A 27,292-nucleotide genomic window follows, 5' to 3' on the forward strand; every position below is an offset into this window, starting at 1 on the left:
CCCTCCTTCACTCTCTCCAGCTGTGCCTCTGAACTGCCCTGTCTTGACACACTGCAAAACAGCTGACAAGACACGGCTTCTCCTTTGCTCTCCAAATACCCTGGTGTATGGATAACTCAGGGCCTGACACAGTCCTGACATGAACTTGAGAGGTTGGCACAGCTGGAGACTAGGCTCCCCATACCATCCTGGCTGGAGCAGACTGGTATCAAATGCTTCTGGCTGAGAACCTGGCCAACACAGCACTATTGTTGCAAAAGCTGTCTGACCACTGTGGCCCCAGGAGAAACTCTGGCTCCCCACTGGCACTCATTTCTATCTCCCCTGCTGCAGCTTGGCATCGCTTGTCCATCCCAGGCAGCACTTGGTTTTCTCCGGTCCACAGCAATGTTGGAGACTTGTGCTGCAGCAAACAGGCAGGAGATGCAGGCCAGTGAGGGAAGGCAAGGCAGAGTATCTGGCTTGCTTTCTCTTCTTCCTGCCTTCTTAAATTTGCTCTTCATCTATTCTCCTCTGCCAGGCCATGCGAGATAATCAGTGTGTTTTTTCTGCTGTTGTTCATTCATCCCAATATTTTATAATTTTTTTGCAAAATGGTGCCTCTTCTCAATTGCCTTATTTATCTTCATGTGATACTTCAAATGGAGAAAGTTCTGTTCCTGCAAGGCAGAGTGAGAACTGGTTGTAACCACCCTATCAACATTCACTGGCCTGTGCTGGAGAAGCTGAGCTGCTGCCAGCAATTAAAGCTATTTAGCAGTTCCCTGGTTAGAGTAATCACCTGGGGAAAGCAATTGCAACTACTTCTCACCCTGGAAGGAAGGTGCTATGTTGTTTTTGACCTCAGAAACAGTTGTGACTGGTATACTAAAAATCATAGAATAATTTAGGATGGAAAAATCTTTTAAAATCATCAAGTCCAACCTTTAATCTTACTCTACTCTGTTCACCCTTAAACCATGTCCCCAAGCACCACATCTATACAACTTTTAAACACATGCAGGGATTGTGACTCAGAAGAAACGTCAGTCTATAACAGCGAAGTTCTTGCATGAATGACTCAGTGTGTCTTTTGCAACGGGTCAGCTGCAGCTGCTCCAGGAAAACGCTGTCACGCCTAGACCGTCTCTTCGCACTTACTCAGACTGGCATGTGCCAGCTGCGTTGCTGCACGGGACACTGAATTGCCACCCATATGCCCTCAGCTCCTGAAGTGATGAGGCCAGCAGGAGAAGCAATAAATAAAGTACACTGTTCCTTTCCAGAAGCAGAAGAACTGGAATAGGTAAAAGGAGAGAGACTCTTAAGAGACAGAAAATGGAAGATGATGCTTTCCCTATAGGTAAATTCACTTACAACCTGACTTCACAGCCTCATGGTAGGACTGTTTGCTTACATACACATGCTCATGCAGATACCTGTACCCAAAAGGACTGGTTCCACAGGAGGGTGGTGAGTTACTCTGCTGAGGTAATTTACTCTTCAGACTTTTTTAATATATGAAGCCATCTTAGTTCTTGAATTACGTCTTTACTATCACAGTATTATACCAGTCATTGCTGGGAAGGGCTGCAGGGGTGCACAGGCCCTCCAACCTCCACCATGATCAACTCTGCATTAGATTCTGCATTGGTCCTCCTATATAACGTTTGGGATGGGAAGGGAGAGAAGTGGGGGGAAATGGGTTTTTTTTTTGTTGTTTTAAACGATGCATTGATTCCCTGGTTGCCTTCTCAGTTTGGCCTGGTTTTCTGGCTTTGTACATTCTCTTGTGCACTCAGTATATCCCCTTCTTGCTGAAGCCTTCCTGACCTTGAGTGTAACCCTGCATGTTAAGTCCTCACTCAGATAAACACCTAGACCTAGGTGTAATAGTTAAGCAATTTGGCCTCAGATTCAACAAACCAAGACTGGCACCTAGACTTCCTCACAGCTTTTGCCCTGCATGACCAACAGCAGCCAGGCTGGACCCAGTACTGTCTCTGTGCGGGCACCCAGGCATTTTCCACCATGCCTGACTACATCCCCACAGAAGAGGACTAAGGAGGCCCCTGTTTTCCTGCCTTTTCCCTTCTCCTCAATCAAGCTAGTGTCTGAACACCTTGCAAATGTCACCATATCCTTCCTGCCTCTTCTGAAGTAGTTTGTTTGCATTATTGCTCTCTCTTATAGTTAAGGAAATAAGGATTTAGAACAAGGTGGACTGATGGTGCCCAAGTAATTCATAAATCCTAGCTCTCCATCCTCACTGCATAGCATTTTGTGTGCAAGGCTGGGTTAGCCTTAGAATTTCTGCTTTGTTATACTTGGTTGTATGCACTTATATTCTCTGTTCAGCTCTTTACTCTCTGTTTGCCCTCTTTCATACCACAGCTTTCTGCTCGTGTCAGTGTAGCCTTTTAGAAGATACCGCTTAATTGACATTCTTTTGAACTAAATGAACTACAGCAATCTTCCACTCCAGTTCTTTCAGGGTTTCCTTCAGTTTGATTTTATTTTTAAAGTCCATGAACGGGGCTGGGGCTGTTTTCCTCAAGTGTAAATCCTTTCTGAAGACGGAGTTTGTCTGGGAGTCAGGCTTACATAACAAGTTAGAATGAGCATGAGATCTTTAATTTGGTTCAATTTTTGATGGCTTTCCCATACAAAGGGCATTCTGGATGATGGGTCTATTATTAATTACACTGCAAAGGCAGGAGCAAGGTGTGATGCTATGACCTGAATGAGAACTTTCTTATTGTCTCGGGCTGCTCAGTCTCAATTCTGCCCCAGTGATTACCAAAATAACCTACTGTTAGAAATGAAATGAGTGTTGTTTTCACATCTTAGCCTTAGAAGCGTAGTGTTGGGGGTTTTTAATGTACCCTAATGTTAGGAATATAACAGTTTGTTTAAGAGAGAAGTGAGATATCCATGCATTCCAATGACACCTGGCGTGGTTTACGGTCTTAGAAACTGAGGGACTTAATTGGGTTCCATCTGGGGGCTCCGAACATGGAGCAGGATTTATGGCCCAAGGTAAGACAGAACAAAGCCACTTCTATCTTGCTCCTTGGAACAAGATGGCACCAGTAGGTATAGATAATTTTGGGGATTGGGAAGACAGCCAAGGGGGTAAGAAAAGTCAGAATTATACCTTAGAAGGCAAAAAGTAAACTGCTAGAATGGAATGTGTAAACAGGGGCAGGAAACTTACAGGATAATTAAAAGTGTCAGATAGGCTGTAAACCCTGGACTACCCAGCCAGTGGGGAAACAGGGAAGGGAACTTTGCGTCTGGAATAGGGAATATAAACAGTTATTCACCTTACTATCAGGTGTGCCTACTTGTTTAGGTCACCCATTCTTGCAAGAGTGTAAATAAACTGTGCTTCGCTGAAGGATCTGTTTGGGCCTATTCATTGGCACCACATAAGTTTTTTACATTAGTACTGAGCCCTAGCCATCTCCCTGTCTCACCCTTGCCTTTTCTTATATTGCAGAAGAGCAGAATTCACCTCAGCATAAAGAAGGAAGCCTGAAAACAGTGCAAAGGAGTAAGCTCCCAAGCAGGATGGAAAAAAAAATCAGCTTTGGCATGGTGCCCTTGCTTGGCACCAGTCAAAACAAGCATATGGAAAAGGAAAGTGAATGAGGAATGCTTCGTCTGGGAGTATAGGTACACAGTGTGGAGCCCTGCAAGATGGGATTTTAGACAAGATTTCACTGCTGTTTGACATGCCCTGTGCAAACCTGAGTGCTCCCACACTTCTGAACTTTACTCCAGACAGCAGTTATTAGGAGGACAGTGGGGGAGCAACCTCTTTTCCCATCCTTCTTTCCACCCCCCTTTTTCTTCCTCTCTGTCTTATTCTCAGCCAATCAGAATCTGAAGTAGTTGACAAATTTAACTACTGCTTTGTCTTGCTGTTTCCCTTGCCCATGTTTGTCAGTTGTCTGTGCTCAGCCAGTTTCACACTGTGTGTTTGCATTGACTGACCTGCAGCTTTGGTTTATGCATGTTTTGGTCTGAGAGCTACCTGCAAACCCTTTGCTGTGAGTAGTCAGTATTCATGATTCGATATTCAGGTGGCATGATTGGTCAATGAGGTGACAGAGCCATGCCTTTGTTCCCTGATTAGATGGCTGAACCTTTGTTAATTACTTCTGCCAGAAATGAAGTCTGGTGTGTGATTAAGTGGCTCTAAGCTACAGGCATGAGATTTACTCCCTGTGAACTCTTGTTCCAATGGGACTTTCAGCGTGTGAGGGCTTTCTAATGCAAGTATAAACAGAGCATAAAAACAGACAGAGTCATATTCTGTTTCTAAGTTATTAAAAATGGTTGACCTGCATGTCTTTTCTACACATTTGGCTCTAGTAATGAGAACCTGCCTTCACAGAGCAGAAACCCTCTTTTGGAAGAGGTCCTCCCAGGATGTCTGCAGTACCAAAGTCCCATCCCACACCACAGTGCAGAACAGACTGGCTAAACTCCCAGTACCAACCCAATAGCAGACAAAATTTTGCACTGACAAGCAGATGGAGTGAGCTGGGAAGGAAATGATGTCTCCCAACTATGCTGCACAAGCTCCTGTTACATTTTTAATCTGGATTGGATCTGGGGAAAAAAGTACCTGCCTGTTGACTTAGAGCAGAACATAAATAGTCTAAGGTGGCTTTTAAGGGTTCTTCTTTTTATGCTGGCTTAGTGACACATAGTGCAGGACAGATGGTATCTGATACCATATGCAGTACTTTGGAGCAAAGTTAAACCATCAACATGTTCTGGACAATTTTTCAACCAGCTGAATTTATAAATACTGGGTTGGTTCTTTGTGCTATCTAGCCACAGCATTTCCAACCCATTTATAAAATAATGACAGATGTTATGTATAATTAACTGTGTGGTCAGAGCCTCAGTATCATAGTGGAGGAGTAACTGAAAACTGAATTATTTGAGTGAGATACATATCATCAGTCATGCCAGTTGCATCCACTTTACTTTGTGAGAAAGCATGTACAGGTATGAAGTTCCTCCCAGACAAAAAAGAACCAACTCAAATCCAACTGTTATACTTGACCCGATGGAACAAGAAGCAATGATTTCAATATTTGTTTTGGGTTTTGTGAATTTCAGTAATTCTCACCTCAGTGGATCAGAATAAACCTCTGACAAAAAGACACTTTCACCCACTGTGTGAAAAACTTGGTGATGGGTGTTCTATAAATTTCTTGAAGATGCAGACAGAAAGAGAGATGCTATTTATTTAGTTCCCCTGCTCAAGCCCTGTACTGGTCTAATGGAAAAAGGCCAAAGTTAAGATTCAGAGCAACCACATGTACAAGAAATGCCTTAATTTGAACCTCCTGTTGAATATAATGTGATCTTAAAATGATGTATAATAGAAATTCCTCACAGACTGGTGCAGTGCATTAGCATTAGTCATTGCAGTAGGTCTGGGTGGAGAATGTTAGAAGTCGTCACAGTGATGGATGCATGGCATACATTAGAATGAGAATCATTACAATGGTCCAAGCAGAAAATATTGCTCTTAAAGTTCTGTGATGGACTTGTGAAACATATCAGAAGTTGAGTCACTGTGAGTCATAAAAGGCACAAGAACCTCAATGTGACCTGTCCTTGCATAGACGCTTTCGGAAGGATGAATGACTTGACGGGCTGTTTTATCAGTTGCAGCACTGCGGATAGCCTCATGGATGGAGTAAATGATGAGTCAGAATTCTTTGGTCCTTCTGCCAGCTCTGCTGCTGACTCATTTTGTACCGCTGAGTGATAAACTTCCCTCTCTCTTCCCCTCATGTGCGTAACACTGTATTTATGGTTCCTTATAAAGCAGAGGCACGTTTCTGCCATGAGTCTTGCGTATGTTTAACATTAGGCATTGGAAATAGTCCCAATTCCTTTATGAATGAGTCTTCAGAGAGTGGAAGCTATAGAATAGGCAGATGAAAGGTGCCAAATATAGTCACATTGCTTCGGACTTGTACAATTTTTATTTTTTCTGTTTGATGATATTTCTTATTTTCAGCAGTTCTTTGAGAAGTCCGTGTGAGACTGACCAGACATTAAGGAACACTTTCTGCTTCTTTCAGATGGGCTCTAACTTGGGTCGCAAAAATGAATGCTCCATTTCATGACTTTATCCACCTATCTACAGTATGTTCCTGAGCTAGTTAAAATTAAACTTAGCTATCAAAATGCTAAACTTGATAGCTCATTTATCTTTCTGTCTCCCCACTCTACATTACAATACAGCAGTGATTGATCTTGCCTCTTCAAGGTACTATATAGTATAAAAACTAAGAGAAGATTAATTAAAAGCCGTCGCATCCAGACAGGTTTTTAAATAAGTTTTAGATTTAGACAATATATCAGCTGAAGCAGAAAGATTCTGAGACTCTAAGCCTGTAACTCCAAGTGAGCTTCACTTTCCTTCGGGACACAGAAAATCCCCTCTCACAACGAACTAACATCAAAGTCTGATTTGTCCAGGCAAGCCCACGGCAGGTGGCAGGATGCTGTCACATTCACAGGCTTGCTCTCCAGCAGTGGTGAATGTGATGTCCTTGAGGACTTCTTCTGGCTCAGGGGAGAATGTCAGGCTCATGGACGGATGCAGAGTTGGAAGCAGTACTGAGGCAATTTTTAAAGTAGTCCCCAGCTTTTGCAGGCATGGAGCAACTTGTCTGAATGGCATTTAGAAACTGTGCAGATGATTAATCCCTGAGTGATTAGACTGAAACAGAACATCCCGATGTGGCGCAGGCATTTAACCTTCCCATCATTGCTGGACTTTTCTGTAAAAGTTGTTAAACAAAGGACCAAATTTTCAGCTGGAGTGTCTACTTTCATGCCTGCAGTTCTGTTCATCACCCAAAATCAGACCTTTTAGAAGATCTAAATATTTGATTTTCAGGCACAATCAAGTACTTACACATCTAAATTACTTACATTGAGCCCAAATTCAGCAACAGCTGCATTTGAGCTGTCAGTATTTGAGTGTGAGAACTGCAGAATGCCACTAAAAAGTTTAGTTTTGTGGTATTTCTGGCTAAAGACAAACACATGATTGCTGGTCATCATGAGTTTTCTAGCACCATTGTTTATCCAAGTGGTTGAGCTCTGCAGGGTCCTCAGAAGGCCTCAGCACTTGCAGTTCTCATGTGCTGAAGTTTGGGAGTATCGAAAACACTGGCTGCCTCCTGCCAGGGCCTAGTAGGGGCTGAGTCCATCGGAAAAACCCTTACTGTGTCACTCTCTGAATGCTGGAGTCCTGAATACATGCCCTTTAGACTGTTGGGTGTTGAACAAATCCAAACAGTATAAACTTGTTGACCCTTACCCAGCTTCGCCTGAGACAGCAAACTCTTCTTGAGAAAGATGAAATGGTGAGATTCTTACATTTTCATGAATTTGCTTAAAGAGTGATATTTAATCCACCTGACAGCTGAAATATACTAGCGGGCTGTGGGATGGCTGCCACCAGAGCATTCAGGAGCTCCCTGTTCTGCTTGTACAGTGGCAAAATGCCTTGATCGCATATGGCTGATTCAGGGATTTTGCCTTGGGGGAGGACAGGGGAGGGGGAAACTAAATGAATACAAGGTGACAGCAGCGACTCTGCTTTAACAGGGGGTCAGCAAAAAATTCTGTGGCATCAGTTGGACCCAGCTCTGTCTTATTTTACAAACTTGTGTAACTCTTGGCCAAATAGGGTTCTTTATCTCTAAATTACAGCATTCCCTTAATTATCAGGTATACATACATATCTATATCTTTCTTTTCTGTCTTTCTCTCTCAATCTTTGTTTGCTTTTCTACTTCAGTTAATGTCAGTAAGTAGAAAGTTTCCATGCTGTTTGGTCTACTCCTTGACACTGGTAATTAACTGTCTGTATGAAATCAGAATCCTTTTGAATTTGCACTAGTTCCATATTCATGTCTTTAAACATGAGTTGTCTAGGATATACCAGGATCTGGTATTTATTTTTTTTCTGTGTTTCTAAAATAAGAAATATTTTACTTGAAAAGCAATGTGAGCCAGGAAGGATACCAAAGCCACATCTTCCTCCACTCTTTTAGAACTTGATTGTGTAGGGCTTTTATCAATCTCAAATTAATTTAACTTTCCTTAACTGAGAAGATTGTACCATGTACTTCCTCTTGAAGAAAATCCTGCTGCTAGAAACATGGCAGTCAAAAATCTGATCACTAGGGATATGGCAAACTTCTCATGCCTCATATCAAGCTCTTGCACGCATCAGATGTGCACACATTTTAATTCAGATGTTTCCCAGTCCAAGCTCCCCTCAGGAAAGAGACAAGCAGAGAGACTGGTGAGAAGGAGAAAATAGCTATTGAAAAAAAAAAAAAATGAGGTGAAAAGGCAGTTGTGAATAAGGTAGAGTGAAAAAAAAAGAGTGCATGTGAAATACAGACCAAAAATGAGGAGAGAGAAAATAAAAAGGAGAAATAGACAATGTGTCTGCAGAATATGGGCAGTATATCTGCAGAGAGTTAGGAAACTATAGCATGCTAACAAAATAAAGATTTTATTATTTGTCCATGTTTCTTGTTCTCCTATAGCATGGGGCAGGGTCTGTGTCTGAGAGCTGTCCAAGTGTCTCCTGACTTCTCTGCTAAGCTTCATTTGGCACCTAGGACTTGGGCAGTGCTCTCAGTCTTTCCTTCTTTTTTCCTGTGGCTATCTGTAGTTGTTGGTGTAGCTTGGTCTTTGGTATGGCTGACCTCCTGTTCAGTAAAGTCTTCAGTAGAGTTTGGAGGCTGTTGGTGTAGGAGTGGAAATGCAGGAGGAGAATGGGAGACTGGAACATGTGTTCTCTGGAGCCACCCATACTTGCTTCTTGTCAGATGCTTTAAAGTGAGTGCAGGAATTGTGTCAGAAGTTTAGGTGCCTGTTTTCACTCTTGTGTGCCTCTCTGCTTGTGCCCGCTCTAGGAACTCTGCAAAACTATCTACTACATAAAAGCCTGTCCAAACTATATTTCTAGCCTTTACTTTTCTTGACAACTCTCTGCCCTTCTGCCACATCTCTCTTGCCTCCTCTTTCTGCCTTTGCTCTACCTTCTTTTCTTCCAAATGGCAGTAGCCATGAACAAGGTCAGTGCAAAAACGGGAGACACTGAGGTGCATCCAGGAAGCTGGCTTAGTTGAGGTCTTGCATACTATGCTAATCAGATGCCTCAGAGTTCTCTTTTTCCCTCCCAGGCTACCAAGACTGTGGCTGACTTTGGCCTTGGCTCTTCAGGTTCAGCCCTATTGAGGAGTGAGTGTGCTTTCCAGAAAAAGCTGATACTCTTCTCCCTGCTGGCTGGCTATAGACTGATACAAGGGCTTCCTATGGAGGAAGCTGGGGAAGAGCTGCTTCTGATCAGGTAGTATGGTTGCACTAAATAGCCAGATAGTTTCAAGTCCTGCATCTGCACTGAGCAGCGATTATTCCAGCCTTCTGCCACAGGCAAGTCCCCAGGTTGTGGCTCTAAGGATCCATTAGAAATAGCAACTTCCAAAATGATGTGCTGCTGTAGGTTCAGAGCTGTTCCTTCAGAAGTGTAGAGGGCATTAGCCCCGCAAAAACCATTATCAAGTGTTCTTCTTGGAGAGCTGAATCCCAAACTATTCACAGTTTTGGTGCTGGTCACCAATACATGGTAGGAGCAGACAACAGGGAGATGCATTATTCACTGGGTGAAAGATCATTTAGAAAGTTTCGGACCTGGGATTCCATAAGCAATGGCAAATCCATGTGACTGCTGATACAGGGGACAGTAGGATATGGGATCTTACTAGCTGATGAAGACACAAATCCCTTATTCTGTTTCTGAAATCATCCATCTGCAAATAAACAGCAGCTCCTTGTTATAGTGCACATCTCGATCGGACCTTCTCTCCCAGTGCCAGTGGACATGAAGCACCATGTGACCTGTGCTCCAAGACTGCAGACCATATGTGGTTTCATTGAGATGTCAACGTAGGTACTCCTACTAAAGTCTTACTGGTTCCCCCAATTGTTTTAGTGCTTCCTGATAAATATTGGTAGAGAGAAGGAACCCCAGGGGGTGGGGGAGAGTGGGGAGCTGTAGGAATGCCCTTGGGTAAATGGTACACCGTAATGTGGTACAGCAAAATATCTGTGTGCTACCTCAGAAGCTTGGGTAATGGAAAGAACGTGCCCTTCACTGGTGCATTTATTCCACTGGCCATCATGATTTGAATTGTTTCATTAACTTAAAGCAATTCCTTTCAGGCTGCTCTGTGTAGGTCTGCCTTTCTGCATGTTGTATACTTACTTGTGGTATTAATCTTTCATTTCTGTTTAGTCCTGAGTGGTGGAAGTGATTTGGCTCCTCAGAAAATCAAGAAGAGAGAGGATTGGGCAATACTGCAAGCAAACACATGCTTTTTATTTAGTATTTTGACCTATAAAACTGAAAATGCAATAGAAAGATAGTGAGCTTTCACTTAGGACTACTGTGTAGGACAGAAAAGAGGCAGAGAGATGCTGCACTGTCTGCAAGGTTGGATCTCATCTTTGTGGCACAAGTTGCTTGTGGAACTCAGCTTCCCATTCTATCATTTTGGACCATCATCCAGATCCTGCCCACTCCTAATGGTGTGCAGCAGATATGACAACTGTCTCTTATAGTCAAATATATCTGAAACAGAAATCAGATTTAGTAACATCAGCCTGGCTATTTTATGCCTGCCAATGGTTCAAACAAGAACATGAGCTGTTGATATCACTCATAGAAGCCTTAAAGGCTGAGAGATTCCTGATGAAAAAAGCTGGTGAAGAAAGAGAGGACCTTTCACTTGATCAACAGAGTTTTATGCCATAAATAACAGGTTGATAAATAACATCTGATAATTCTTGCTTTCAGTTAAATCTTTCCCACATTTTCATATTTGGTTCTGGCTGGAAGCAAAGAAGAAAATGGAAAAGCTGAAGAGGTCAAAGACATTTTCCACTCCCATACTTCCAAAGCTTTCTAAAATTATTTCAGGTGGAGCCATCAGAGTTTTAGACAAAGGTTTTAGTCTTATTAAGTATGTGAATTTCAGTGTGGTTCTAAAATCAATTTAATTTGGCCTTATGTCATTCCTGGCATGTTTGAAGACATTCTATTCATTTCAAGCTGGGACAGCAAAATCTAAATTCAGCTATAAATTTACTCAAGGTGTTTACATCTTCTGGCAGGTATAAGTAATGGCCTTGATGGATTGTTTTAACACTTTCTGCTCATAAAGAGGAGCTTGGGAAGAAAGCAAGGGAAGAAACTAAGCAACGAAGAAAACTGACGTGTCAGTCTGGTCAGTCTGACCACAGAAGCTCATATCCTTGCAGATTTATCCTGGTTACAAATTGCAATTGCTGTGAGTCTGCTGTGGGTTTAGGACCAGATCTGGGCCCAAGTTGGGCTGCAGTGCTGATGCAAACATTTTTCTGGGTAGAATATCAAAGTTTGTAGTATTAAGTGCTGCCTTAAACCATGGCTTCTTGTAGGAGACTCCCAACAAAGGTGCTGTTGAGCAGATATTACAGTGATATGGAAGGTATATTTGGAAATTTACTTTCACTGTTCCTCTCCACACACTTGGACTGAGAGTCCAGCACATTTGTCTCTAGATTTCTGAGAAATAGGCTTGATACATGTGTTTTTAATTCCTGATGAAGAAAAAACCCCAAAGCAAAACCACACACCTCCACCCGCTGTGCAAAGAAGGCAGGGATGACAGTGTGTGAGAATGGCTGCCAGAAAAAAAAGCCACAGTCAAAGGAAATTACCTTAATAGACTGAAAATTAAGAAACAACCGACAACGCTGTCGGTCTCCAGGATACGAGCAGTATTTTCACGCCATGCCAATTACTCTGTTTGCATCAATATTGGTTTATTTTTATTAAATTTCATGTTTCTTTTTTTATTTTATTTTAAGAGGTGATATAATGAAGGCAAAAAAGGCTGAAAGCTTAGAAAATATTTAATTTCTGTTTTAATAAGGAAATAATATATTAATTTTTTTTTATTCCATGAACAAGAAAAGAACCAACCAGTAGGGTTTTTCCATCTTTTTCATGTTGTTTTATGCCTGTAGAGAGGTTGGGAACTCTATTTAAGTGGATTATCTTGCAACTGAAAGGAAAGTGGGAAATGAGTTAGAGAGGTAGGGTTAATTTCTTTCACCAATATCTAAATGTGTGCACACATATATTTGCTGTGTGCTATTTCAGAAATGCATTTATTTAGCTTTACAAGGTCACCTTAACCTTAAAAATTAATGGAACAGACCATTAGCTATGAGAGGATATAGAAGCAAAGTCTCCAACAAATTGTGTGAGATAATGCAAGCCTATTCCCTGCTGGCCTACTGGGGCCCCATTTATAGCTCAGAAAGGAAGGCAGGGGAGGACTTGTCTCGCTTAGCGATGGGTATCTACAAGGCAGGTCTCTATGTCCTAGATACACCCCTGCTAGATGTCTGTATGCCATTATTGTTAATGGATACTGAGGAGAGTGCTTCAGCAGATAAAACATGTGTGTTTATTTTAGGACACAATGAACTGCACCCTAGACAGCATTAGTTATATTGATTAGAGCTTTACTGACTTAGGAGGGAAGCTTAGGATGGCTTCCCCAGATGCAAATTTCTATAGCACATGCCCCTGTATTTACCTGGGCAAATCCCACTGTCCATATTGCAATTAATTCTTCTTCTAGTCCTAAATGGTCAAAGAATTGCAAGCTGTGGTGATTTCTCTGGTGGTCCACTCATTAGCTACTAGTGACCATTTTTTTTGGTCTTACTCTTCACTACTAGACCACTACTTGACCTGAAGTGAAACACTTCTCTCTCTGCAGATAAGGAGTGTGACATCGTTGCCACCAAATGGTGCAAGAAAGGTCTCAGTGACAAAAGTGGGAAGTGGAATATATCCCTCAAGAACTTTTCCTAAGTAGTATGCAATCTGTTGAGCAGTGAGGATAGATCTGGTGCATCAACAGCCCAAACATTTCACTCAAGAGACAAGTATCCAATGCAACAACAGTATTTAAATATCCTTCATCTGCTGTGTTTCAGGAGCTAGGATGCATAGAGTCTGATCTTCTGAGTTTGCAGCTTCCCTGATTTCCAGGTTTGGTAGACAGAGAGCTGCATTGTTAACATATTCATCACTCTCCAGAATCACAGAACAGAGTAACTGGCAACAGAAATGAAATTGTAATTTCAGAAGTTCAAAGGTAGAGTAACATAAGACACACAGTGGAGGCTAAGTGGGAAAACCAAAGAGAGGAATAATCTCAGATCCATGTTTACCAGCAGGGCAAGGCTGGGTATAGGGACCCTTCATCCTGGGCTGCCTTGCAAGACAGGCAAGCACTGGGGGCAGCCATGCTTGTCAAAATCAGAAACAGCCAAACAATTCCAGCAGAGATTTCACCTCATATAACAAGTCCAAATCTAGCAAAAGACACTGTGTTTTGTAGGTATCTTACACTGTCTCTTAAAGACAGGCTGTGGACCTGAAGAAATCTGTAGGTCACAAGTGTGAAAGCATAGGAATTTAAGTGTACTTTCTCAGGTGTCTGGCCAGAAGAATTGTTGACATTGTTGCCACTCACACCTAGAAGGCTGTTTAGTGACACGAGTAGCAGTGATTGTAGTGCCAGTGCTGAAGGTTAGAATCTCAATAGGAGAGGTACTTGATTTTTTTTTTTGTTTTTTGTTTTTTGTTTTAGTATAATAATTTTCACCTTGTAAAGGCTGATTTTATGGAAGCTTCAGGGTCTGTAGCAGTGTGCCCCATTTGATGAAATTTCACTCAGAAAACACATCAACACTTCCAGGAGGTTGAAATGTTTCATTTGGGCTTTTTTATAACTTCTTGCTTGGATTCCTATTTTCTCTTTGAAACTACAGTATAATGTAGCATTAAAGTTAAGATACAGACAAAACTTTCTGATTGACCAAAAAGGAACAGTTTTTTTATTAGGAATGTCTCTGTTTAACCCTTTTTAATGTATTTTTAAAATTATTATTTTAACAAAGGCAAATTTGAAATTTCAGAGCTTCTTTGGCATAGAGATTCCAAATTCTGATCTAGTAAATCAGTGTATTAGATACATGCACAGCTAATGTTCATTGTATTCACACCTTACATGAAAAAGCTGCCACCCTGACAGCTTCATGGAGTGGTAGAAATTCACAACTGCCTTGTGAAATGGAAAAGATCATGGGAGCTGCAAGCATATAGGGAATCAAGTGTGTGTAATTTCCCACTAGGTACAGTATTTGGAAATCTCCCTTTGAGGCAGTATAATTGACTTCTCCATTTGCTGTTCCTTGGAGACTCAAAGATTCTAAATATAATTTTTTAATAGCATGTCTCTGGGGCCCTATCTTCTTGTCTATTTCTCCTACACTATTTTTGTGTGTGTGTGATTATGGATGTCATGTTCCAGGTGCTCTAGGAATATAACTTGGTTTCTTTCCTGAACTACTTTTCAAGAGAGTTTGTGTTGTTTTTCCCCAACTTGTAATAATTTCTTTTAATAATCTGTGAGGCTAGGCATTTTGAGAGAAAAAATCTCCTCCTTTAATTTTCTCTCAAGAATAGTTATAATTGTTCTGAAGACTTCTTGATGTCCAAAATCTCCAGACTTCTGGAGAAGTTCTTCAGGTAGCTGCATACTTTGCTCTCCACATTATCACCATCTTTCTTCCAGGTCAGTTCCCCTGGTATCTCTGGGCTTCTCTTCTGTTCAGTGAAGATTTCTCCAGAAGGGCTAGAGGTGGTTATGGCAGTGTTCCAGATCCATGATCCCAGTTGAATAAAGGACCTTGAGTGTAGGCTACGTGAGGATATGTGCAGAGGAAAAGACTGGAAGATGGAAGAAAAATGGGGTGGAAAACAACATTCCTGCATTGGAAACATCAATGGAGAAAGAGGCAGAGGATAGAATGGCAAGAGAATCAGTCAACCCAAAGAAAAGAAAAAGGATGAGCATATCTGGGGAAAGATAAGGGTCATTTACAGAGGAAAGAAAGAAAACAGAAAGACCTGAAGAAGAAGAATCAGCATATGAGCACAGTACCCTGAGACGAGTCTCAAAGGCTTGCTCTGTTTTCCAAGAGATCATAGAATGGTTTGAGTTGGAAGGGACCTTCAATATCATCTAGTTCCAACCCCCCTGCATTGGCAGGGACACCTCCCACTAGATCAGGCTACTTCATCCAACCTGCCCTTCAACACTTCCAAGGGTGAAGCTTGCACAACCTCCCTGGGCAACCTGTTCCAGTGTCTCACCACCATCATACTAAAGAATTTCGTTCTCATGTCTAACCTAAATCTCCCCTTTTACATTTTTTATTCATTCCCCCTCTTTTTTTCACTACCAGCCCTCGAAAAAAGTACCTCTCAAGCTTTCCTATTGGTGCCCTTCAGATACTGGAAGGCTGCTATCATGTCTCCCTGGAGCCTTCTCATCTCCAGGCTGAACAACCCCAACTCTCTCAGCCTGTTTCTCTAGGAGAGATGCTCCAGTCCTTGTGTCATCTTTATGGCTCTCCTCTGGACTTTCTCCAGGAGGTACATGTCCTTCTTATGCCTGAGGCTCCAGAATTGGACACAGTACTCCAGGTAGAGTCTCATGAGAGCTGAGTAAAGGAGGAGAATCACCTCCTTGACCTGCTGGCCATGCTTCTTTTGATGCTGCCCAGGACATTTTTGGCTTCCTGGGCTGCAAGCACACATTGCTGGCTCATGTTGAGCTTCTTGTCCACCATCACCCCTAAGTCCTTCTCCTTTGGACTGTTTTTGATCCATTCTTCACCCAGCCTATATTTTTGCGTGGGATTGCCCCAATGTAGGTACAGGACCTTGCACTTGGCCTTGTTGAACTTCATGCAGTTTACACAAGCCCACTTTTCAAGTCTGTCAAGGTCCCTCTGGGTGGCATCCCTTCCCTCCAGTGTGTTGACCTCACCACACGCTTTGGAGTCATAGGCAAACTTGCTGAGGGTGCACTCAATGTCACTGTCTGTGTCACTGACAAAGGTGTTAAACAACATTGGTCCAATTACCAACCCTTGGAGAACACGACTAGTCACAGATTTCCATCTGGACATCAAACTATTAACCACCACTCTTTGAGTGTGACCATCCTGCCAGTTCCTTACCAAACGAGTGGTCCACCCTTCAAATCCGTACCGTTCCAGTTTTGATACCAGGGTGTTGTGCAGGACAGTGTCAAAAGCTTTGCATAGATCCAGGTAAATGATGTTGGTTGCTCTTCCTTTGTCCACCAGGGCCATGGCCCCATCGTAGAAGGCCACCAAATTGGTCAGGCAGGATTTGCCCTTGGTGAAGCTGTGTAAGCTGTCACCAATCACCCCTTTGTTTTCCACATGCCTTAGCAGAGCCTTCAGGATGATTTGCTCCATGATCTTGCCGGTCACAGGGGTGAGACTGACTGGTCTAGAGTTCCCTGGGTCTTCCTTTTTTTCCTTCTTGAAAATGGGAGTTGTTTCCCATTTTCTAGTCAGTGGGAATGTCTCCAGACTGCTATGATTTTTCAAATATCATGGACAGAGGCTTTGCAACTTCATTGGCTAGTTTCCTCAGGAGCTGCTGATGAATCCCATATCCCATGGACTTGTGCACCTTCAGGTCCTTCAGATGGTCATGAACCTGCTCTTCTTCTACAGTGGGGAAATCTTCCTTTTCACAGTCTGTTCCTTTCCCTTCTCTAACTAGAAAGGTGAAGATGTCTGATGCAGTGTGAATTTCTCAATCTACACACCTCTCAGAGCAGGCTAGGTGACAGAAAAGAAAAGCATCCATATCATATCGCCTCTCATATAACAAAGACATTCCAGACCTTCTCCTTCCTCCTCTCTTTCTCTTTACTTGCTAAAATGACTGTCTTCCCTTCTCCTTCATCTGAGCCAGTTTGCTGCATGACTGCAAGGATCACAAGTGGCTGACCCAAGGGAACTAATATCCCCCAAACACTCACCTTCCTGTCCAGACAGCTTCTGCAAGATATTCACCTGTGCCGTGGCAGAGAATGTTGCTCACCTTGGCAACTTTCTTACTTTTGAAAATGCATGGTGTGGTGTGTGCTTCCACAGTCACATCCCAGGACTAATGGCTTTGTTTTGTCTTAATGGATATATTGGTCCCTGGTATATCCAGTGGTGAATCCCAGCATAAAGATTTGTGAACCCAAAGACCTTCTGTGAAAAATATGCTGGATGATGTTCATGCCAAGACGTGTTACTATCATAAAACTACCAGAGAAGGTAAAAAATTGATGTGCCACAATAAGAGACATGCTTAGAGCAGTAAGTGAATTACAGTGAGATTTCTTGTGTGCATAGATACAGTTAGAATCACAGGGCTGATGTTACTGGGTAGGTTTTCAGACAGCATAACTGCTGAGAGGCATTCCCAAAAGGAGAGTCATCCTCCAGGGAGAGATGACTCCCATATGCCTGAGAAACTGATTTCTGGCATTGAGGTAACACAATTAAAATAAGATCTCAGTCAGGGAACAGAGTGGTAGCTTGGGAAAGGATTAAACAGTATTAGTCCCTATTTTTTAATTTTTTTTTTATTTTTTTTTGTTTAATATGCAGAAAGAGCAACACTGGGTAAAAAACATATATAGCAACAGATGGATGTATAGCACAGAATAAAACAAAAAGGCAAAGAAAATAAGAGTACAAATGTTGACTGGAACAGCGGTGAATCTAGTGATACTCTTTGGGGCATGTGCATACATAGTTTAGCTAGAAAAATGGGCAAGATTAGCCTGAAACAGCCAAGGCGCATTACCAAGAACATGAAAAAAAACAACAGAATACTTATTTTTTATTAACTGGCAATTATAGAAACACATTAGAGTAACAGTCATGACTGGAACATAGGTATGGAAGGGTATACAGTTTTCAGGAAAGAGAGAAACGTATCTGAAGTGACCTGGGACTATGCACACTGAGGATGTAATGGGCAAATAAGTACTAGCAAAACTGAAAGATAATTGACTTGGGTTAGAATCACTTTGGGGGGGAACTAGAAAAATCTTACCCCTGGATATCTGCTTTTGCCCAAGGGATCATAAAGTGCTCCACTATATATGAGAGAGAGACAGAGAAACAGGAATATAAGTAGGAATAGAGTCCATTTAGAAGGATGTATTTTCTGAAATATATATTGTAAAATAAGTGCTATTAAAAGTAGAGTCTGGTTATTCTTGAATGTGATAGCTAAAAGACTTCATCACCAAATAATCACTGAGCGCTATCAAAAGTGCTGCTATTGTAGCCTTGATTTCAGTTAGCAGACAGAATTTTACAGGAGAGCTTTATGTGGGATCTAACAATAGATTGATCATGAGTTGGATAGCAACATGGTAAATAACAGGCAATTTGATTTTGTCAGGAACAAATTGTATAAAGCCAACCTGATTTCCTACTCTGACAGGTAACAAGCGTTGTAGATAACGAGAAAGCACCTTGACTTGTTAGGCTTTGACACTGCCTCATGTGAGACTTCCATTAGCAGGCTAGAACAATGCAACCTGGATAAAATTACTACAATATGGATTCAAAACTATTAGGAAAACTGTACTTGTAAAACAGTTATTAGACATTCACTAAGTGACAAGAAGGATGCACCAAGTTAGGTTTCACGGTCACTGATGGTCACGTTATGGAAAAAAGTATGCCTTTAATAAAAGAAAGAATACCCTGTTGAAAAGCATGTACAAGATACAGGGGACAGGAGTAAAATTCTAAATTCTCTAGGTGGATTGGAGAAATAATGTGCAAAAAATGGGATGCAAATCAATGAAGATGGGTACAAGGTGCCGAGGAGCAATTAACAGTGCCAGCACAAAATGGGATCTGCCAGGTATAGCTCTGCTGAGAAGGATGTAGAGGGTTACAGTGCATCACAAAATGCCTGTGGGTCAATAATACTAAACCACCTGTTGCAAAGAAAGCAAACATTACAGTGGGATGTATAAATAAGAATGTCATGTGTAAGATGCGTGAAGCAATTCTTTTTCAATTCAGTCTTGACTATATCATGTTTTGGATGCTGCATTTTTGAAAGATGCAGACTTAGTCCAGAAAACAAAATGAGGAATGCTCAGAGATGTAGAAACCACAACTAATGAGAAAAGATTGAATGAGCTGGGAGCTGCCTATCTTGGTAAGAGAAGACTGAAGAGGGTTTATAAGGAAGGAAGAAGCTGCCATGAAGACAATAACCTTTTCTTTGTGTCTGTGGTAGAGAGGACAAGCAATAATGGTCTTAAATTGCAGGAAAAGAGATTCAGATGAGACATTGGGGAACACTTTTTGAGAGCAGGGAGAGTAATACAAGAAACAGATTGCTTGGGGAGGTTATGGAGTCTCTGTCAGTGGAGGTTTAAAAGAGCAGGTTAAACACATGCCTGTCAGAAGTGATGAAGGTCTGGACAGCTGATCATCACTTGGGGCCAAGATGGACTATGTGAGCTCTCAAGGTCCCCTCAGGTCCTACAGCTATACAGTTCAGTTCAAACAGAGTGGCTTGATAAATAAGAAATAATCATAACGGAGAGTTTCCTTTTATTTCCAAAGGGGAAACTTAGTGCAAGCAAATAAATCAATAAGTCAGCTGGACTTGGGGAGCTCGGAGACTTTAAAAGAGGAGGAGTGGGGGAATATGTTTAAGTGGGTAGTGTAAAATTATTTTGAATTTGCATCCTAGGAAAAGCAACCAAACTTGGACGAAATGAATGAACAACTTATTTTAGAAGCTTAACATTAAAAACATCTCAGCCACAAACAGAGAGCCTAGAAGGAACAGAGGAGGGCAGAAGTAGCACATTGTCTACAGCACTAACAAATTTCTGAATGCTGCCATCTCTAAATATGGAGATCAAAGAAATCATTTGTGCTGGCAGTGCAGAGCAGATGTGAGGTGAGTGAGAACAAGATGAGCTGGAAGGTTACAAAGGAATTGTGGGAGGTTTCAGGGAACTGTACTTAGAGGAAGGAATCTTCCTCTCTCCCTCCACTACTTAATACCCTTGCAACCACTGTAATCTCAAAATGTAGATCTGTCTCTATTTCTCCCCACCTCCAAAGGCCATCCAAAAGTGCCTTTTTTCTACTCTGAACCAAAAGCAGGTACCTATCTGTGCCTCCTGGGCTGCTGCTTGTGGTGACGTGTGTGAAAGGTGGATATGTGCCTCTGAGTGGGGAAGCAAAGCATCAGGACTGGGAGGGGGATGTGAGAGAAAGGTTTTACCTCTCTGACTGCCATCCTGTGAAGCAGAGGGTTGGAAGAGCAGCAGCCATTGATTAGAGGGCATATTCCTGCAGCAGTAGCAGCCACTCTGACCCTGTCTGTGTTGGCAGTAACAGTAATGTTAACTCTGTAGAGCCTGGAGCAGGACAAGCAAACCATAGGTCTCTGGCCCTTTTATTACCCCCCCAGCAGTCTGCTGCACTTGAGAACTGCTTAGTCCACCTGCACATCAAGGCCACCTTGAAAAGGGGATAAAGCAATAAAGAAAGGTATGTCTTGGGAGGTCAGGAAGTGCAGGGATGCCCAAGTGAGCATTGCCAGAAGTCGAACTAGGTTAGTCACTGCAAAGGAAGGTAAACAAGAGAAGGATCCTTAACACTAAAAAAAAAAAATAAAAAAAATAAAGTGCACCTCTATGTAGTGAGAAAAATTTGCACACTGCTAAACTAGGGGGATGCTTTGCCCCTAAGAACAGAAACATGAAAGTGTGGGGGTCAAATCAGGTGGACTGATAGGAGTGGGTGTAATGAAAGGGCAATTATTGCATGTAAGATGGAAGCAATACAGTGTTCAAACTGGGGACACTAGGATGTCTCCCTCCCCAGCATTCTAAAATAACTGGCCCATGAAATTGCAAGCCTGGTAGATGAGATTTTTAATAAATCTATCCAATCACTGGGGGTTCCTCTGCCTGGATAACAGCAAATATAGTGCCCATATTTAAGAAAGGGAGAGAAAGAGATCTAGGCAGCTATGGGCTTGTTATTTTGGCCTCAAGGGCATAGATGGATTCAGAGCAAATTATGTTGGAAAGAATAATTGAAGACATGGAATAGAAAATGGGATATAGTGCAATATGCCATTATCAAAAAGAGATTGTGCCAGACTAACTCAATATCTGTCTTTGATAAGGTAACTGATGTTCTAGACAAGAGAAGAGGAGTTGATCTCCTCTATCTATACTTTATTAAGATTTTGTATGGTGCCACCTGGGAAATTATTAGTTAAATGAGAGAAGATGAGGATTAGTCCAAGAATTGTGAGGTGAGTAAGGAACTGATGAAAGAGAGGAAGAAGGTGGCTGTGCTGGAAGAAAGTTGCTAGGTAGGTTCTTAAGCCTCGGTCTTGGGACCAATATTTTCAATTATTACTTCAGCCTAAAATCAGGAGCGGGTTAACTTCAACAGGCAGCATCATCAATGCCTAGAATCATCAGAATTTCATACAAGGTTTTGTGGGGACTAGGCTAACCAGAATGTGAAGGAATGCAGCCAGATAAAACGCAAGGCCACAGGTTCGGGTACTGTAAATGAGAGCTTCTCTTGCACAATGAAGACTTCCCAGTATGAAACAAGAAAACGGAAGACAGAGATACTTCTAGCAGTCAATCACAGTACAACTATGAGCTCACACCTTGAAGTGGCCACACAAGTGGTAAATGAGATCTTAGGCTGTGCCAGGAGAGGAGCACATGCTAGACACAGGGGAGTAGTATGGTGATTGTATGGAGGAGATATAGACATCAGCTGGAACAGTCAGTGTCATTCTAGTCAATAATTTTCAAGAGAGAAGAACTAAAACTGGAACAAATGCCTACATGGGAAACCTGTATGATTAAGGTAAGCCCCTCATGTCAGAGGAAATGAACTTGCATTGTTAGGTCTAATAAAATAGGGACTGGAGGTGGGCAATTATTCTCCACAAATGCATAATTGGTTCAGACACAAGGGAAGGTGAAAAGCTACTTTAACTGAAGTGCAGTGTTCTCACAAAAGTGGTCAGCTAAACTTGTACTAGGAATTAGATGGTTTCTGACCATGAGAGAACAGTAGTCCAAGCATTGCTTTTCAAGGGTTATAGTAGGGGCAGACAGTATCAAGTGCTATGAGCACACTGTGTTGAGGGATGAGACCATATGACATGACTCTCTGTGAAGCCAAGAGGCAGGGCCTGGTGCCTCAAGAGGTAATTTTTCTGCTATTGTATCCTATATAGGATACCTATATAGGCTTGTGAGCAGTTTCAGGGCAGTTGTAATCAATGTGTGGATCCCAAGGAGCTGTATCACTGCCAGTAATATCTAGTGGTATATAAAGCTGCTGTATCCATGTCTCCTCTCCTCAGGCTGTGGCACTCTCCCCTTGCCTGCATGTACAGTATAGATTTGTAGGTACAGTGGGGTGGATGTTGGCCTGAACTAGTGCCAGCGGGGTGGGTGCAAAAAAGCAGACACCACAGACAAACTCAGAGACCTTCCTTCCTATTTCAAGAGGAAAAGGAGGGAGGATCTACCTCCTTTCCCTTGCTCCTTGCATCTGTGCTCATTGTTAGGTACCCCAAAAACCTTTTTCTCATCCCATATTTGAAAATAATTGCTTCCTAATGGGATTGGAGGGGAGGGTGAGTTTACAGTAAGTTCTCCTAAAAACTGTGGTGGTTCCCTGGGATGTGTTATGCTTGAGGTGTAGCACACCCATAGTGCTACCACAGGCTGCATAGTAGCCGGGGTGGTGTAAGAAGGCCAGACTCCTAAAAAGGAGCAGAAACAGATATTTATGCCTCCTACTATCCTGAAACCAGGCTCTGTGTGTGTGTGAAACAGAATTATGGTGATAAGGAACTGTTGATGGAAAGAGATCCACCATCCCTTGTGTGGATAGCAGGGGAAATATCCATCCCATTGCCTTGTGCACTCAGAGGAAAATCCCACCTCAGAAAACCTGCCACTACCAATCGTGACTGATGGCTCTCCCGTACTAGATGGTGGCTCTTTGCTGAAACTAGTGTAAACATCGAGGGTGCTATCACTGAGAACAGTCTCTCCTCCTATCCTTCATCCCCCAGGAATTTGCTCCTGTCATCCCCTTGTTTTAAGCTGGTAAAGAGAGTATCACAGCCACTCTTAGTCAAAAAAGGAGGGGGTGGAGGCCCATCTGGGCCCTTGGTTTGATTTCATATTTATGAAACAGCTTAAATGTCAGCTTGAGTGAAAAATGACACCTTCCCAAGCTTCTCATATTAATGCCTGTGGCTGCTACTGGTTTCTTTAGGAAGGCAGCTTGTGGTTTTTCCTCTCACTCTCCCCCAAAGGCTGCAGGGAAAGATGAATTGGACTGATAGATGAGACTGCAACTGCCGATAAACTGCTTTGCTGACAGGAGAGGGAGGAGGATGGAGGGGTAGCCTGTGCTGAGGAGGGAGGGAGGGAAAAAGGGAATAAGATGGAGGGAGGAAGGAGAGATAGGGGACAATGGCCTATATTGCAGAGAGGTGGAAGAGTGGTCTAAACGAAAGGGGAAGAGAGATGAGGAGGGAGGATGGTTGACTGTAAGGAGAAAAATAAGAAATAAACTGGCACGTTCTAAGGCAAGGGAGATGCAGTGGGGAAAATAAAAATCACATGCAAGATCAAAAAAACACTGTGGAATCATTAATTATACATTACAATATATATATGTGAAAAGGAGTAAATAAAAATACACTCAGCAGCAGCAGAACCTTCTCTGAGTTCTGCACTGAGCATTGCACTGGGTTGCTGGAGGCTGCAGATCATCCGAGGGCCTTCTTCTGCAGGTGTGTTTGCATGACACACTGCTGAATCCTGAAGAGACGCTCAAGGCAGAGGTGAGCCAGGCAGTTCTGGAAAATGGCAAGCCACCTGGGTACTGTGCTGAAAGCACAGTTAGCTTGCCAGGCCAGCATTCCTGAAGTGCCTCTCGACATGGCTATGCACTGATACGCATAACCCAAGCTTGCTTTGATACTACTCAGCTATCATTTCATGGTGCAGGTCTGATTGAGATGGTTTATCTTCTTCTCCATCTTACTGAAGGGACTGGAACAGAAGATGCCCCAGTCAGAACTAAGTTAGGAGGCTTTTGCCTGAAGCCAGCTTGACAAACAGATTATCTGGGCCAGCAAAATGTGGAGGCTGAGCCTCTTCAGAAATTTATGTGGAGAAATAGAAAAGAGCTTGAGTTCCTTGGAAAAAGAAAATTACCTGTTACTTTCTCTGGGAGGAGTCTGAAATAGTCTCTTTTAACTACAAAACTAGAAAAAAAAACTAGTTGAGTTGAGTCTGAACAACATTGATGGAAATGAGAATACTGGAGCAGAGAAACAGTGGGAAAGCAGAGGAGAGGCAAACACTTTTTTTCTTGCATAGATGTGTGGGGACAGGAAATGAAAGAGATTTTTTTTTTGCCCTTCTGGGCTGGTTCTTGAGAGGCATGGTTTGTCCTAGATAAGAGTAAAGAAAGGTGAGGGCTCACAATGAGTATGCTGGGGTAAGGACAGATTCTACTGTGTTCGTATTCCAGGAGAAAGATGCACCTGCCTTTTTTCACTGGGAGATGCTGACTCCAAAGTCGCCTGTGGAGTCTAGTGCTCTCGGCACTAACATCTGCTCTCTTTTCTGCTGCTGAGGGCTTTTAGTTACTTTGTTGGTTGTTTTTTCTTTTAACCGAAAGATGTCTCTGAAGTCTTATTCTGTCTGAATTCCTGACGCTCAGTACCTCTATCAGCTGTTACAGTGTTTTGAGCATTATTCTTGGCAATAGCATATCACTCACTTTTCAGCATCTCAGTCAGCTCTTGTCACTTTTTTCTCCCTCATTGAGATAGTAAAAAAGTCTGCTTCCATTTCGTCTTTATCCCTTGTGGTCAGCTCTGTTCACAGACTCACATCTTGCTTTTATTCCCTCGGCAAACCTTTTTTCCTGTGGTCTAAAGCTCCTGTGCTGCTGGGGATCCGAGTCCCTCTGTGCTGACTCTTCTGTGACATTCTTCAGTTCTGTTTCATCTGTTTAATCATCCTCCATCTTGCTGTGAGTCGTACTAGATTGGTTCCTGACATCACATTTATGTACCATCTGCTGACTAATAACATGCAAAGGCTTGGTTTGCACTAATAACAAGCCAGTCTAGTTGAAGACTATTTAGAGGTACTGCACCTTGCTCCCCAGACACAGGCATACAATCCAGATCTGAATGCTTCTCTTTTCACCTCTGTTCTTGCCGCCCAGGCTCTACACATCCCACTTTTTAACAGTATAAAGGACTTTTTTGCCCATGTCCTAGATTCTCTTTCCTGCTGCTAAACTGAACTTGATCTGTTCATTCCCTCCCTGCTTGAAAGGCCTTATCCAAGTCCAAGAGAAGGTCTTGCATCTTTATGGGGCTCAGCCCAGCTGGCGAAGCCTGCCTCGGAAGGGCACTGCCCTTTCCCCTATTGAGTGGTCCAGAGCAGGCTTTCAGTGAACAAGCCTAATTTCATAGCTCTCCTTCCCTCCAGAGCAAGGTGGCTGTGTGCAAACTGCTTGTGGGAGAGGATCCCTAGATCACAGGCTGTGCCCAGAATTCCTCTTCTATGCTGCTAGCTGGCCTGGGCCAAAATCATGTCAGGAGCGATGCCATAAATTTGGCAATGTGAACAGTAGGGTTCCAGTTACTGGGAGTGCTCCTGGTACCTGTTTCTGTCACTAGGCAGAAAGAAGATGCATTTGCTTCACAGCACCCAGGATGTTGAGACTTAACAGCAGTTTACACCTCAGTCTTGGCACTAGAATATTTTACCAAGTTGCAAACTTCTACTCAGCTTCAGGATTTCAAAATCCAACCCAGACAAGGAAGGGTAGTGGCTCCCAGGAGCTATATCTTGCCTCCTTGTTCATCCTGCTGTACCAGTGACCTCAGCAGCTTTCTTGGGAAAGCAGTCAGTTGAGGTGATGTAAATTAGACAGAAGGGTTGGAAAGGAAGCTGAACCAGAGAATCACAACTAATTTTATGTTCTCAGAAAACCCTCACTTGTAACTGCAGGGAAGAGTGGGATCTTCTGCTTGGAGGCAGTCATGTGGGCTGCTAGCAGGTTGCAGCACACTGGAAGGGCACACTGTGCAAGGGGGAGGCTGCCTAGTCCCATGGTAACTGGATAACCAACAGTGAGGATGCACAAGGTCCATGTCCAAGTGTAGCACTGAGGCACCAGCCTTCTCCCACAGATGCCTGCCAGGGGGTGGTAGGAGGTTTTGGCTCAAGTTTTCCCTCTCCCCTCTGCCTCCCTTCCCTCCCTACCCCTGCTGCAGACCTGCAATTACTGTCCCTGCACAGCACATGCCTGGTTCCCCGTGGGACCGGGGAATTAGAGACACTAAGTGCTGGAAGGAGAAGTGCCAGGGCTGCAGCAGGGAAGCAAGTGAAGAGCTAATTCCAGGGATGAGCGCTCCTGGGCCCCCTGCTCTCCCAGCAAATCCTCGCCGGCAGCCTCTGCTGCCAGCATCCGGGGAAGCAGGCAGGCTCCGGCTGTCTCCAGGTGGAGCTTTGACTCCAGCTCCTGCAAGATGCTGGCTGAGCTCAGCAAAGAACTCAGCAAAGCACAATGTGAAATTACCTCTGCCCTTGAGCACACGTGAGCCCTGAACAAACCCCAGCCTAGTACTCAATCCCCATCTCTCAAATCCTAATTAAACATCCACCCGTAATTCTTCTGTTAACCCTCTACAGTCAGGGCTGAGTCAGGATCTTTTGAATTGGGCCCTTGGGCTCTTTAGGCTTCTGCTCTGGATCCTCTACCTACAGGATTTAATTAAAGCGACCCAGTTTGTAGCTGGGAAGGCAAGAAAGAGTAACCCTCTGCTCCTTCCCACGTTGGCCCTTCTAATAACATATGACAGCACTAGCAATATTGCTCTGCACTTTGGGGAGGTGGGGAGAGGCACTGTAAGATCTGCAAATGGACCTTTCCCCCTCACTTTTTGTATACTACTCTTCCTTTTTTAAAAAATAAGTGTTCTCTAGCTTCCAAGTTGGCACTGGCATTGGAACTTACAGGGAAGAGTGAGCCAGCACCTGCTGTCTAAAAATTGGTTTGCAGGTGGGGAGGCCTGCAGGGTATCAGCTGTCTCCTGTTTCCTCTAGGTAAGCAAAAGAACACGAATGTTTTGTGATGACAAACAGGTCAGGTATTT

Source organism: Chaetura pelagica, unplaced genomic scaffold (genome assembly GCF_000747805.2).
Source record: "Chaetura pelagica isolate M959 unplaced genomic scaffold, ChaPel_1.0 scaffold65, whole genome shotgun sequence".
NCBI lineage: Eukaryota > Metazoa > Chordata > Aves > Apodiformes > Apodidae > Chaetura > Chaetura pelagica.